Source organism: Helianthus annuus, chromosome 2, assembly GCF_002127325.2.
Source record: "Helianthus annuus cultivar XRQ/B chromosome 2, HanXRQr2.0-SUNRISE, whole genome shotgun sequence".
NCBI classification, from domain to species: Eukaryota; Viridiplantae; Streptophyta; class Magnoliopsida; order Asterales; family Asteraceae; genus Helianthus; species Helianthus annuus.
Genome location: NC_035434.2, coordinates 19,395,120 through 19,410,001, shown reverse-complemented (window position 1 = coordinate 19,410,001; position 14,882 = coordinate 19,395,120). Strand labels below are relative to the sequence as shown.

The 14,882-nt window shown below is 37.7% G+C and overlaps 1 non-coding gene across 1 annotated transcript; it reads left to right on the top strand.

Moving 5' to 3' along the window:
* Positions 1-14,237: 14,237 nt before the first annotated feature.
* Positions 14,238-14,344, top strand: LOC118489902. Its single transcript, XR_004887914.1, has one exon. It is a non-coding gene; the product is annotated as a small nucleolar RNA R71 (small nucleolar RNA).
* Positions 14,345-14,882: the final 538 nt, after the last annotated feature.

Sequence of the window (14,882 nt, the reverse complement as noted above, 5' to 3'; positions counted from 1 at the left end):
TCCTGTCTAGTGGATTCAAGAATTCCCTCGAACTGGAGCCATTTTATGCATGCCTTACTTATGTGGCCAAGTCTGCAATGCCATAAGTATGTTTCATTCATGCCAGCTTTGTTACGTTTAGAAAGATGATATATGTTATTACTTGCTTGAACATCAATCTCATAAATACCATTTCGAGGTTTAGCCTTAAAATAAAAGACATCATTAAAGTAGGCTAAAATAGAAAAACCATTAAAACGTACTTGAATCCTTGTTCAAACAGTGAAGAAACTGAAATAATGTTTCTGGTCAAACCAAGTTGTAACACCTCGTAAAATCACGTCCAATGATGTATTGACACGTGTAATAAACCCTAATGAAGTCAAATATTGAATTTAAGGGACTAATTTTTTGAAAAATCGAAAACTTTGATAATGAAAGGACTGGAAGAGTTAGCATACCTAAAATAAGTTTCTAAATAACCTCTCACGATGATTATATTCACAAATGAGCCACTTGTCGATCGAGTGTAGCCGTTTGCGTAATTAATTGAAAGTTTGCGCAATGAAGGGTTAAAAGCATCAACATGTTAATTCTTACCTCTGAGTGACCTTTTAACAAATCGGGAGCTTCATGATATTTGATTATACTCTCGGGAATGCCAACTAATGTGCGTTAGGTATAATATGTTTTAGGTGTATATTTTAAGCCCTTTTTACACTTTTAGCCAAGTTTTAAATTTATAAACACGATATTTACTAACATTAAACACACATATGGGCAAGTGCACCCATCATGGACGTAGTATAGTGTTGGTAAGATACCGAGGTCGTCCAAGGACACAAGAGCTTTTAGTACCGGTTTATCCTCAACGTCTAATCAAATCAGAATGTTAGAAGAAGGTTTTTAAACTAGGAAAATAAAACTAACTAAAATGCTGAAAAGTAAAATAAAAATAAAAACAGATAGACAAGATGAATCACTTGGATCCGACTCGTGTGTAGTGTAACCTTTGATTATTTTCGCACTTTTGAAGTTGTTTAAGAGATTATCTTAGTTATTGTAGTAGGCCCCTCTTTTGAAGGCGACGTTACCCTCAACCCAGTAGTTTGAGTCAGCAAGGATACAATCCTAAAGGGTCGGATTATTGAAAGACAATTATTTAAGTTATTAATGCATAATGTGGTAGGCCCCTCTTTTGAAGGCGACGTTACCCCCGGCTAAGTAGTCTGAGTCAGCAAGGATACAGTCCTAACTAGCCGGGTTAAAGTTTTAATAGTAGTTTAACTTATGAGGGGGTCAAAGAGTTTGGACCCCCGCCATCCCATACCGTTGGGTATTGAAGGAGGTCCTACTAAATTTGACCCAGGTCCTTTGCAGGATCTATACACTGAACAATGGTAAGACTCTTACCAAAACGTTCCCTTAACCCCCGATCAGGTAGCCAACATACCTCCATATAGATCGTGGATATATGAATGGTGAAAATCTTTTATTTTATATAGATAGTAAAATAATGCCAAGACACCACGGACAAACGATAAGGAAGAATCACCTTCAACATAAGAAACTAGTAATTAAAGTCATTAATACAAAACCAATTAAAAAGTGAAAAAGATTAAAAATAAAAAGTTTTACACTAAACACTTGTCTTCACCAAGTGATGTAAGAGACTTAGGCAAACATGACCTTTGATTGTCAAGAACTCTTACAATCAATCTTGGATCCCGAGACGACTCACACACTCTATGATGGACAATGGATGATGGTGGTGGATGATGGTGTTGTGATGGTGGTGGGTGGTGGGTGAAGTGTGAGAGAGGTGGTGTGCCAAGGGATGAGTTGCAAGAGCTCCAAGCACTCATATTTATAGGCTGAACAGAAGCTCGGGCACGGCCCCGTGCCCATCCTACTCTCTTTCTTCATTAAATGCATTTTCATTAAATGCATTTTTGTCTGCATTAGTTGACCACGCCCCCGTGTCCGCTGAGCACGACCCCGTGTGTAGAAGCATATCTGTACTATCAAGATTTGCTTGGATTTCGCGAATCTTATAGTTGACCACGGCCCTGTGTCCGCTGAGCACGGCCCCGTGGTGGGCAATAGAAGCTTCTACCACTTTGTCTTTTCTGCTGACACTTGGGCACGCCCCCGTGCTCACTGAGCACGGGGCGTGTTCAGGCTTCTGTCTCCTTGTTTTGCTTGGGAAGATGCTGTCGGGAGGTCGGGCATGCCACGTTTGTTCCTTTTCTTGTATTTATGTTAGATTTAGCTGTCTTTTTGCTTCTTTTGTTTATTTGAGCTCATTTAATCCTGAAAATACAAAAGGAAGACAAAAGCACACTTTTTCCAACATTAGTACTAAAAAAGGGTTAGTTTTGTGCCACGATTGATGTAATTTATATGTTGCATTTTGTGCACATCAAATACCCCCACACTTAAATCTTTGCTTGTACTCGAGCAAAACTCTTTATAATGTGGCTTTTTCACTCCCAAATGGAATGGGTAGAAGAGAAGGTTTTTGGGCTTGTCATAGAGTGTCGGGATTTCCAAGATTCTTTATTATGTTTTATTTTTATTTATTTACAATCCTATTCGTCATGATTTATTAAAAACGTTTCATAAGATAAATTACTTATTAGGGCATAACATGCCTTTTTTAAAATTCCATTTATATACAAGTTCACATACCTCACGGTGGATCACTCAACACTCGGTCGAATGTGTATTTTTAGTGAATCATTCCAGAGCGGCATGGAACTTATTCCTACCATATGCTTGCCAAGCAATCAATCCTCCTCCTTTTTAACTATATACCTTTGTAAATATCAAGAGGACTTTTTGGGTGAAGGGTTAGACTTGGGCTAAAGGTGGGTGGTTGGGTTAGTGGTTACTGGTTAGTGAAATGGAGAAAAGCGTAAAAAGCTTCGGTTTTTGAAAGACTTTTTATTTTTCACAATTTTATTTTATTTTGATGAAACATTTCTTTCAAACAAAGTAATTTTTGATGAACTTGTTTGTTTATTTGGTTTCATCATCAAAGTAATTTTTGATGAACTTGTTTGTTTATTTGGTTTCATCATCAACACACACACACACACACACACACACACACACATATATATATATATAAGGGTGATTGTTTTGGGTTAAGAAATGAAAAGGTTTAGGCTCAAAGGAGTTAACTAGGGGGGATTTTGGGTAGGTGGTAAAAAAAATGAAAAATAATGGTGTAGAAAGAAAAAAAAGGGTTAGTTCTAATGCCTCTATCATTTACTTACTCGGGTTTAAGTTGGTAAGGACCGGGAATGCATTGTTGTGGCAAGTTCTAGAGTCATACGAACCAAGCGGCTATTCACACAAGAAACGAAAAATGACCATTTAGTGTAAAGATATGTATTTTTATGCTCAATAAGTGCTCAAAACTCACTTTTGTGGGAATGAGTTTTTATGTGATCAAGTATATATAATCAAATTTTAACTAAGCTTGTCATGCCGTTTCATAATTTTCTTATGTTGGTTCTTTTATCACGACGCTATCGGTTGTAAACTTGTAAAAATATAACCTTGTTAGAACTTGAAATTCCCAACTTAAACTTAGACAAGTAAAAAAAATGAAATTTTTTTTTGAAAAAATTTGGGGTGATTAGCGGTTCCAATAGAGTTTTGTGTAAGGCTTGTTAATTAGGACTTGCAAGATTCAAAGTTTTCGCATCCCCCCACACTTAAATTACACATTGTCCTCAATTTGTCCCAAAAATAAGTTTTTAGGTTGATTGAATGTGTAAAAAAGTGTTAAAAAGCAAAATTTTATGTTACTGACACTCTGGACACGGCCCCATGGTGACCGGACACGGCCCCGTGTTCAGGTGCCAGTGACAAAATTTAGTAAAGAGAAACAGAAGCCTGGACACGGGGGCGTGTTTAGTGAACACGGCCCGTGTCCAATTACCTGAACTGGGTGTTTTCTGCAGATTGTGCAGCACGGGGCCGTGTTGGGCGGACACGGCCCGTGCTGAACTTGCTGTAATGAAGAAATTTTTGTCGGATGGCCCTGTTTTCGTGCATGGGGTGATGTTTCTCGTTTCCCTTGTTATCCTTTACCATCCCGAGTGTGTTTTATTCCTGCAAATTAAACTAAAAATTAATCTAAGCTAAACTAAGGATAGTTCCGCGGAATGCCTCCGTGGTGCGCCACATTTATAAGGGTCCTTGGCTAGACCCAAAGTGAGGTCATATATTTTCCGAGCGGGATGTTTTGCATCCCATGTTGCACCGTCGAAGAGCATCATCCAAACTCGAATCAATGACCTTCATGTAATTGACCGGGTCATCATCCTCTACTCTCTTCCCAACCCCAAACTTCACTTCCTTATCCCCAAACTTCAAAGTAAGTGTTCTGTCATTCATGTCTACCACTGCTTGCGCGGTGGCTAGAAATGGCCTCCCTAGTATGAGGGGGACTTCGGTGTCCTCTTCCATATCTAGTATGACAAAGTCGGCCGGGTAGATGAAATTGTCGACTTTGACCAATAGATTTTCAGCGACACCTTGCGGGTATTTGATGGATCTGTCGGCAAGTTATATACTCATCTTGGTAGGGCTTGTTTTTCCTAGGCCGAGTCATTTGAGCATTGATGCAGGCATGAGGTTAATGCTAGCCCCAAGGTCGGCTAGTGCATTACGAACGGGGGATTCCCCGATCGAGCAAGGAATTGTGAAGCTTCCAGGATCAATCTTCTTTTGTGGGTGTTTGTTGAGTACGAGGGCGGAGCATTCTTCGCCTAAGTTAACTAATTGCAATGATTCAATTTTCCTTTTATGAGTGAGGAAGTCCCTCATGAATTTTGAGTATTTAGGCATTTGAGTTAGGACTTCGATAAAAGGAATATTAACATGCAATTGTTTTAGTAGATTTTCGAATTTTGCGAATTGCTCATTGGTCTTTTGACAAATTAACCTACCGGGGTATGGAACCGGAGGAGCCTTGGTAGGCTCTTGAATTAGAGGAAAAGCCTTCTCTTGTTGGGCGGTGTTGTGCTTCCCTCAGTTGGCGGTGGTGGCGCTTCTTCGGAACCCACGGTACGGTTTCTTAATGTTATGAGATGGACTTGTGCTTTTGGGTTTGTTTCGGTATTACTTGGTAACGCGCCTTGTGGTCTATCGGAGAAATTTTGAGCTAATTGATTTATTTGTTTTTCAATGTTTTGTATACTAGCTTGTTGATTTCTAAAATTCGATTCCAATTGTTGTAATCGATCCGAGTTTTTCTTTTCAGTGTCGGAGATGAGGCGAGATACAGTATCTTTAAGCCTTTCTCGTCCACCTTGTTGTTGAGGGAAATTTTGTGACTCATTTCTTGGTTGTTGAAAGTTTGTTCGTTGGTTTAGGTTTTGTTGGTTGCTACTATTGTCAGGTTCTCTCCAACCAAGGTTAGGGTGGTTACGCCATCCTTGGTTGTAGGTACCCGTTGGAGGACCCAACAGCCTAGGTCTATTATCAATGTAGTTTACCGACTCTGGTTGATCATCTGTTTCTTTTATACAACTCCAACTTTCATGTGGCCCACCACACCCTTCACAAGCCATAACCTGTTGGACTCTGTATGCCCAAGACACATATTAAATTGATGTGGCTAGTACGTTATGATCCAAGTCGAGTCATACCCAATAACAAGCTAGACAAACACTTATATTATTTATTTGTGATATGATCAAACAAATAAATATTAACACTTACAATATTTAGAAATTGGTTTTCTAAATAATTACACTTGAGAAACTAATAAATTATATGGATAATTTATTTTGAGAGAATATTTTATTTTGTTATTTAATGGGTTAAATAACATTATAAAAGATTACATAAAGTCTTGCAAACATATGGTGTATAATTTTATAAAAGTTATAAAATTAATCAAGACTTAAATTTATAAAAGAAAGATTTGAATTTTTTTTTTTTTATAAAAATACAAGTGGGCCGCCCCCCCTCATGGGAATTCCCAAAAGGTTTTTGCTCCAATAACATTTCATGCAAGATGTCATATTTAGATGGCTCTTGATTGGGTGAAAATTTGGTCCAATAAACATACATGCAATTGCATGGATTTTGATTGGGCATGTAGGGTGGCAATTTCTCTCACTTCCTTTAAATGTATTTTGTATGACAAAATGGACAAGAGAGAACTTGGAAGACTTGTGTTATTTTGCTCTCAAAATCGGCCATAGAAGGGTTCCAAGGAGCTTTTCGGTTTTGATTCAAGTGTGAGAAATCCTAGCTAAACCCGTGGTGTTTGTTGGAAGCTTGGGGTATACAAGCTTGAGGTCTTCTACTCTTGAGGACAACCATTCTTGAAGCATCATCCATTTCATTCTCATTACTCCAAGAAGGTAGTTTTGCTAAACACCCTATGGTTATGTTTGATAGTATGCATCTTCATATATGAATCCAGGTTTTGGGATTTTGCATATAAATGGTTTTATATCTTACAAAAGTAACATGTTTTAAAACATTATTTCCGCTGCGTTTTTATTTCATATGGATGAAATTGCTTTGATAAACATGTCAAAATCCCATCAATGGCATCTAGAGCCGCTTATGTGAGTGCATACTTCAATAGATTAAAAATTTCGGGTTTCGGGTTTGAGGAAAACCCTATGGCCGAAAATTTTAACATGGTTAACCCTTTTGTTTTTCAAGATTATTTTCTTACATGCATAAGAGAATCTTGAAAAATTTATTTCATATGGATGATTTGTTTGTTTGGACAAAACTTACCTTTTCGGTTTTTTGAACATAGCCGAAAATGTTTATAAAAGGGAACCATTTTTTTTATGCTTCTTGAAATTAATATATATATATTTGGATATATATTTTGGTGCATATAACCTAGCCATGACCTTGTGTTGAATGATTGTGTTGTTATTTATTATTTCAATGGGTTGTAATAATTATTTTTTTTTGTTCTTCCATTAGAAGATATGTAATTTATTTATTTTCATCTGGTATGTAAAATAAATAGATTAGGTGCATTTTATTTTACTAGAAAAATGTATTAGGATATATTTTGTAAAAGAAGATGCACACAAAAATGAGCTTTTGGTTTGGACCATAATATTCGGTCCAAAGAACTTCATCGTTCTCAACGGGATTTTAACCCGATAACCAAAACTCATTTTTTTGAAGTCCAAAGGAGTTTGGAGCTGAATATAAAAGACTTTTGGAAGCCCAAAGAAGGTGGAGAAATCACAACACAAGAAGGAGACTTGAAGCATTTGGATGCGGGATCAAGTGGGAGTTCAACGACACATAACTTGTGTCATTTTTCACCCCTTAGGAAGGACCTTTTGGCACACTTGTTTCGGCTAACAAGTGTTGTCAAAATAGTTGGCTATGGTTATGCACCTATTATTATGAATGATGTGCTTGTTTGGTTGCTTATTTTGTTGTTTAGATGATATGTCGATATGCATGACTTAACAAACTAATAATCAACAACAAGCGTAAAATTGGTTCTTAACAAAATCATTAAAATGGTTAATAAAAGGTTTTATTAAAAATTAATGATTTTTATAATAAAATGGGTTTTATTAAAAGAACCTTGAAAATTAGTTTTCACCAAAGTACCATTAATTTGAATGCATGCAAATGTATGGTACATAATATTTTCTAACTAGAATTTTGAAATATTGAAAACCCTTTTATAAAACAAGTCAAACACCATCCTTTTATACAACACTCGAAATACTTGGGAACTCTTATTGTGGGATAAAGGTCACCTAACCACATTTGAGGGAACTTGTATGTTCGAGGTGGGTTTACCATGTTTGTGGGATAAAGGTCACCTAACCACTTATGTGTATAAACTCACACGTGTGTGTAAGTTGGACGACTTGATTTGGAAACCATGAACTTAGGGTCACCAAAGCATGGGGAACAAAGGTGTTGATGGGATTAAACATGCCAACTAAACATAAAGATGTTTAACCGATCCCATATGGCTAGAAATTGCAAAGAGTTGCAATTGTCAAACGTTGACTACCTTGTTAATTTAAATAGAGGGATAAAGGTCACCTAACCAATATTTAAATGTAACGTTGGATTCTAGATTTTAATTATTAATTGTCTTTAAGACACAAAAGGGTATTAATGATTAAAATATAACAATATCGAAAATACTAAAATTGAACTTGTTAAATTTTGTAGATGGCCGCTAACAATGCAAACCCGATTACCCAAACCGTCCGAAACCTATCACTAAGAACCATCCTTGAAAAGGATCGTCTCAACCATAACAACTTCATGGATTGGTTTCGAAACTTGAGAATCGTTCTCAAGCAAGAGAAGATATCCTATGTGTTGGATGATCCTATTCCTGATGAACCTAACGTGGAAGATGTGGAAGCCTATAACGATTGGGTTAAGTATACCGAGGACTCCATGCAAGCCTCATGCCTCATGTTGGGAACTATGATTCCCGAAATTCAAAAGGATTTTGAACACCACGGGGCATATGACATGATTACCCAGTTAAAGGAAATGTTCCTACAACAAGCAAGGGTAGAACGCTTCGAAACTGTTCGGGCGCTTCATGCATGTCGAATGGAGGAAACCCAATCGGTATCATCTTATGTTCTCAAGATGAAAAGCCACATTGATCGCCTCGAACGGCTAAATTGTCCCGTCTCCAAAGAGTTGGCTACGGATTTGATCCTCAACTCTTTAACAAAGAAATTTGAGAGCTTTGTTATGAATTACAACATGAATGGATGGGACAAGAGCATTGGTGAGCTTCATGCAATGCTCAAAACGGCCGAAGCAAGTATGGGCAAAAAGGCTTTACCCGTCCTAGCGATCAATGAAGGAGGAAATAAGAAAAGGCCCCACCCCGACTCTAAAGCAACCTATGCTAAAAGAAAGGGACACGTCAAGGGAAAGGGAAAAGGAAAAGCTAAAGCAGAACCCGCCAAACCAAAAGAAAAGAAGCAAAAGGTTGCTATGAATGACCCATGTTTTGAATGTGGTGAGATAGGACATTGGAAGAGAAATTATCCGACCTATCTCAAAGAGTTGAAAAACAAGAGGGATGCAGGGCAAACCTCAGGTACTATCTTTATGATACATGTTGAGCTTAATGTTATTTCTTCTAACACATGGGTACTAGATACCGGATGTGGAACTCATATTTGCAATTCGTTGCAGGGGTTCAAAAGAAATAAACATTACAAGAAGGGGAACACTAGTCTCTTTATGGGCAACGGAGCAAAAGTTGAAGTCGAGGCTCAAGGAGACTACGTTTTAGAACTTCCAAGTGGTTTGGAAGTTATTTTGAAGAATGTTTTGTATGCTCCTAGTTTGACTAGGAACATAATTTCAGTTTCCCTTTTAAAACAATCTGGTTTCAATTTCGAATTTGTTAACTATGACATTTATGTTTCTAAAAATGATGTGTTTTATTTTAAAGCTATGTCTTTAAATGGTATTTATGAATTAGATCATGATAACGCATCATATGATAGCTCAATGTACCAAGTAACCAACAAGAAACTCAAAATGGATTTGAGTGATTCCTACCTTTGGCATTGTCGCCTTGGACATATAAGCAAGAATCGCATGCATACACTTCAGAAAAATGGTCTTTTGAATACAAATGAAGATAATTCATTTGATGTATGCGAGTCTTGTTTACAAGGCAAAATGACCAAGACGCCCTTTAGTGGAACATTTGAAAGGGCTAAGGACTTATTAGGTATCATACATTCAGATGTATGTGGTCCTTTTAAACCGATGACTAGGAATGGTGAAAGATACTTCATTACCTTTACCGACGACTATAGTCGTTATGGTTATGTGTATTTACTAAAACACAAGGATGAAGCATTTGAAATGTTCAAAGACTTTAAAAGTGAAGTAGAAAATCAACTCAAGAAAACAATCAAAGTCCTTCGCACCGATAGAGGAGGTGAATACCTTAGTGGTGCTTTTCAAGATCATCTTAGGAGTTGTGGGATTATCTCACAACTTACTCCACCTGGAACACCACAACACAATGGTGTATCTGAAAGGAGAAATCGAACTCTATTAGATATGGTTCGATCTATGATGGCTAGAAGCACATTGCCTCTATCATTTTGGGGTTACGCTTTGCTCTCCGCAGTCCGTATATTAAATATGGCCCCAACCAAGAAAGTGGAAAAGACACCTTTTGAAATATGGCATGGAAACCCTCCATCATTATCATTCTTAAGGGTTTGGGGTTGTGAAGCTTATGTTAAGCAATACACTCCAAATAAATTGGAAGTCAGATCTACTAAGTGTATCTTTGTAGGTTATCCTAAAGATGATATAGGATACTATTTCTACGACCCAACTGAGCAAAAGGTATTTGTTGCTCGAAAGGGTAAGTTCTTAGAAGCTAAGTTCCTTATGGAAGGAACCAGTGATAGAACAGTGGAACTTGAGGAGGATCAAGAACCACAAGACGATACACGTTTGGTTGATACTAGCACTCAACAAGAGGTTGTTGAAAACGATCAAGAGGTTGATCGAAATACACAAAATGTTCGCAGATCTGGTAGAATTAGCAATCCACCTGAAAGATATGGATTTTTCATGGATGGATGCTACGTGGTAGATTCAGATGAACCAACCACATACCATGATGCAATGTCAAAATCCGATTGCGACAAATGGCTTGAAGCCATGAACATAGAGATGCAATCCATGTATGACAACCAAGTTTGGGAATTGGTTGTGCCACCACTTAACTCTAAAGTAGTTGGAAGTAAGTGGGTTTTCAAGAAGAAAACTGATATGCATGGTAACTTGGATACTTACAAAGCAAGACTTGTAGCAAAAGGTTTCACTCAAACTCAAGGGATTGATTATGATGAGACCTTCTCGCCTGTGGCGATGCTAAAGTCAATCAGAATATTATTTGCCATAGCCGCATATTATGACTATGAGATCTGGCAATTGGATGTCAAAACGGCATTTCTCAATGGATATCTTGATGAAGATGTCTATATGGTTCAGCCTGAAGGTTTTGTCGATCCAAAACATCCTGACAAAGTATGCAAGTTAAAGAAATCAATCTATGGATTGAAACAAGCATCTAGAAGTTGGAATCACCGTTTTGATGAAGAAATTAAGAATTTTGGATTCATCAAGAACGGCGATGAAGCTTGTGTTTATAAGAAGGCTAGTGGGAGCATCATCACTTTCTTAGTACTGTATGTCGATGACATTCTACTATTTGGGAATGACATTCCAACCATGGAAGGTGTAAAAGCTTGGCTTGGAAGTTATTATTCCATTAAGGATCTTGGTGAAGTAGCCTACATTCTGGGAATAAAGGTCTATAGAGATAGATCAAGGCGCTTGATAGGTTTAAACCAAAGTGCATACATTGACAAAGTCTTGAATAGGTTCCAAATGGAGAACTCTAAGAGAGGTTTTGTACCTATTCAAAAGGGGACAATTTTGAATACATCTCAATGTCCAAGCTCAAAGGATGAGCAAGAGAAAATGAAAAGAATCCCATATGCGTCAGCTATAGGATCCATCATGTATGCAATGATATGCACCAGACCGGACGTCTCATGCGCCTTGAGCATGACGAGTAGATACCAACAAAATCCAGGTAACAGTCATTGGATGGCTGTTAAAAGCATATTGAAATATCTTAGGAGGACTAAGGATATGTTCTTAATATATGGATCTGGTGAGGAGGAACTCGTTGTAAAGGGTTACACGGACGCGAGTTTCCAAACCGATCGAAGTGATTCTCGATCGCAATCGGGGTATGTCTTCATTTTAAATGGAGGAGCAGTCTCCTGGAAGAGCTCAAAACAAGACGTGGTAGCATTGTCCACTACAGAATCAGAATACATCGCCGCTTCATTGGCAGCCCAGGAAGCTGCATGGCTGAAGAAATTTATAGCCGACCTAGGGGTGGTCCCTACCATTCAAGATCCCCTAGAGATCTTTTGTGATAACGAGGGTGCGATTGCTCAAATCAAGGAACCTCGTGCGCACCAAAAGACTAGACATATCGAGCGGAGATTCAACTACATAAGGGATGAAGTTGAAAAAGGAAAGATATGTATCCGCCAAGTTCACACCGATCAAAACATTGCGGATCCACTCACGAAGCTCCTTGACAGAGGAAAACATGAGGGTCACACATGTTCCTTAGGACTTCGATATTCTAGTGATTGGATTTGATCAAATTTTGTATTTGGATATTGAAACAATTGTTATTTTAACTCATTTATGGTATTTTGAGTTACGTTTCATATTAGCATGTTTAAATCCGTGAATAACTTAATTATTCTAAATGTCCGTAGTCAATCATAATTGTGGGAACAAATATGAATGTAAGACTATTATGAACTTGGATTGGTGGATATTCATTTAGAATGAATATAGAGCAAAGTGTTACTGCCAAAGTTCATAGATATTTGTGGGATACAAATATTGGACTGACTCGCTCTCAAATATTACTGCATGGAATCATTTGTGATTGATCATAAGTAAATTTTGAGTTAAGGCGAATATCATAGTATCCTCTGACCTGAGATACATATTGGGTCTTGATATTCACCAAATATTATGCTTTGACTCATTTCTTCGCTGTCAGTAATATGACAGTACATAAGGCTGAGCTCAGGTGTGGTACAAGGTGGTTGTGAGAGACGTATGTAGTCAAGAAGGGATTTGTTCCTCTTATTCGTTGAGAGTAAGATGTCTAAGGCCTGATAAAGTTAAATCAACAGAGAGTGATCACTCTATGTCTCTGGATTTAACATGACATCTGTAACGAAAGGATAAATGATAGATTCACCTAAATCATGTTCAAGTAAGGGACTTGAAAGGGATGATGTTATTGAATGGCAAATATAGTCATACGTATTGGGGGTAGTAAACCGTAGTTAGGCGTCATTTACTGCTTGCATCAATCTTCTATGTATCTTGTGCAAGTGGGAGATTGTTGGACTCTGTATGCCCAAGACACATATTAAATTGATGTGGCTAGTACGTTATGATCCAAGTCGAGTCATACCCAATAACAAGCTAGACAAACACTTATATTATTTATTTGTGATATGATCAAACAAATAAATATTAACACTTACAATATTTAGAAATTGGTTTTCTAAATAATTACACTTGAGAAACTAATAAATTATATGGATAATTTATTTTGAGAGAATATTTTATTTTGTTATTTAATGGGTTAAATAACATTATAAAAGATTACATAAAGTCTTGCAAACATATGGTGTATAATTTTATAAAAGTTATAAAATTAATCAAGACTTAAATTTATAAAAGAAAGATTTGAATTTTTTTTTTATAAAAATACAAGTGGGCCGCCCCCCCTCATGGGAATTCCCAAAAGGTTTTTGCTCCAATAACATTTCATGCAAGATGTCATATTTAGATGGCTCTTGATTGGGTGAAAATTTGGTCCAATAAACATACATGCAATTGCATGGATTTTGATTGGGCATGTAGGGTGGCAATTTCTCTCACTTCCTTTAAATGTATTTTGTATGACAAAATGGACAAGAGAGAACTTGGAAGACTTGTGTTATTTTGCTCTCAAAATCGGCCATAGAAGGGTTCCAAGGAGCTTTTCGGTTTTGATTCAAGTGTGAGAAATCCTAGCTAAACCCGTGGTGTTTGTTGGAAGCTTGGGGTATACAAGCTTGAGGTCTTCTACTCTTGAGGACAACCATTCTTGAAGCATCATCCATTTCATTCTCATTACTCCAAGAAGGTAGTTTTGCTAAACACCCTATGGTTATGTTTGATAGTATGCATCTTCATATATGGATCCGGGTTTTGGGATTTTGCATATAAATGGTTTTATATCTTACAAAAGTAACATGTTTTAAAACATTATTTCCGCTGCGTTTTTATTTCATATGGATGAAATTGCTTTGATAAACATGTCAAAATCCCATCATAACCGAGACCGTTTTTGTCATTTCTAACTTTTTGATTTTTGACGAAAGGGCCTCGATTTGGGCTTGTAAAGAAGTGCTTTCATCAACCTTATGGGCGCCCGGGCAATAGATTTATTGCCTCGGGGAGTGTGCCACTGAAAATTGGTTTGAGCAATTTCCTTAATTTGATTGTATATTTCATGTGGGCGGCGATTACCTAAAAGTCCCCCGGAGCTAGAGTCAAGTGTTTGTCTTGTGTGTGGCAACAACCCATTGTAGAAAGTGGATACTTGTTGCCATACCGCAAGACCGTGATGAGGACACTTTCGCAATAGCTCCTTGAACCTTTTCCAAGTTTCATATAAGGATTCCCCATCCTCTTGTGAATATGTATTAATTTCAGTCATTAATTTTGCCGTTTTAGCGGGAGGGAAATACTTATATAGAAACTTTTGGGCTCGTTCATCCCAGGTGTTTACCGAACCAACTGGGAGGGCGTTGAGCCAAGCTTTTGCTAGGTCTTTTAGTGAAAATGGAAACATTCGAAGACGGATGGCTTCATTTGATGGTCCATTGATCTGAAAGGTGTCACATATTTCTAAGAAATTAGTAATATGTAGATGGGGATCCTCGTCCGCAAGCCCATGGAAGGTTGCGGCCCATGGAAGGTTGCGGAGTTTTGAAGCATTTGTATCAAATGTGGCCGAAGTTCGAAGTTGTTAGCTTCAACATTCGGTGCATTGATAGCGGCGCCGAGATTACCCACGGTGGGTCGTAGGTAATCCATGAGGGTACGTTGGTCCGCCATTGGAAGTGGGTCCCCCGAAACCTTCTCTTGGTTTTTAGCTTTAAGTCTTTTTCTGAGAAAGCGTTCGGGTTCTTCTAGAGGTTCTTTTATGTCTCTACTAGAACTGGAGCTCATACACTACGTAGAAAGTTCAGATGTGGTGC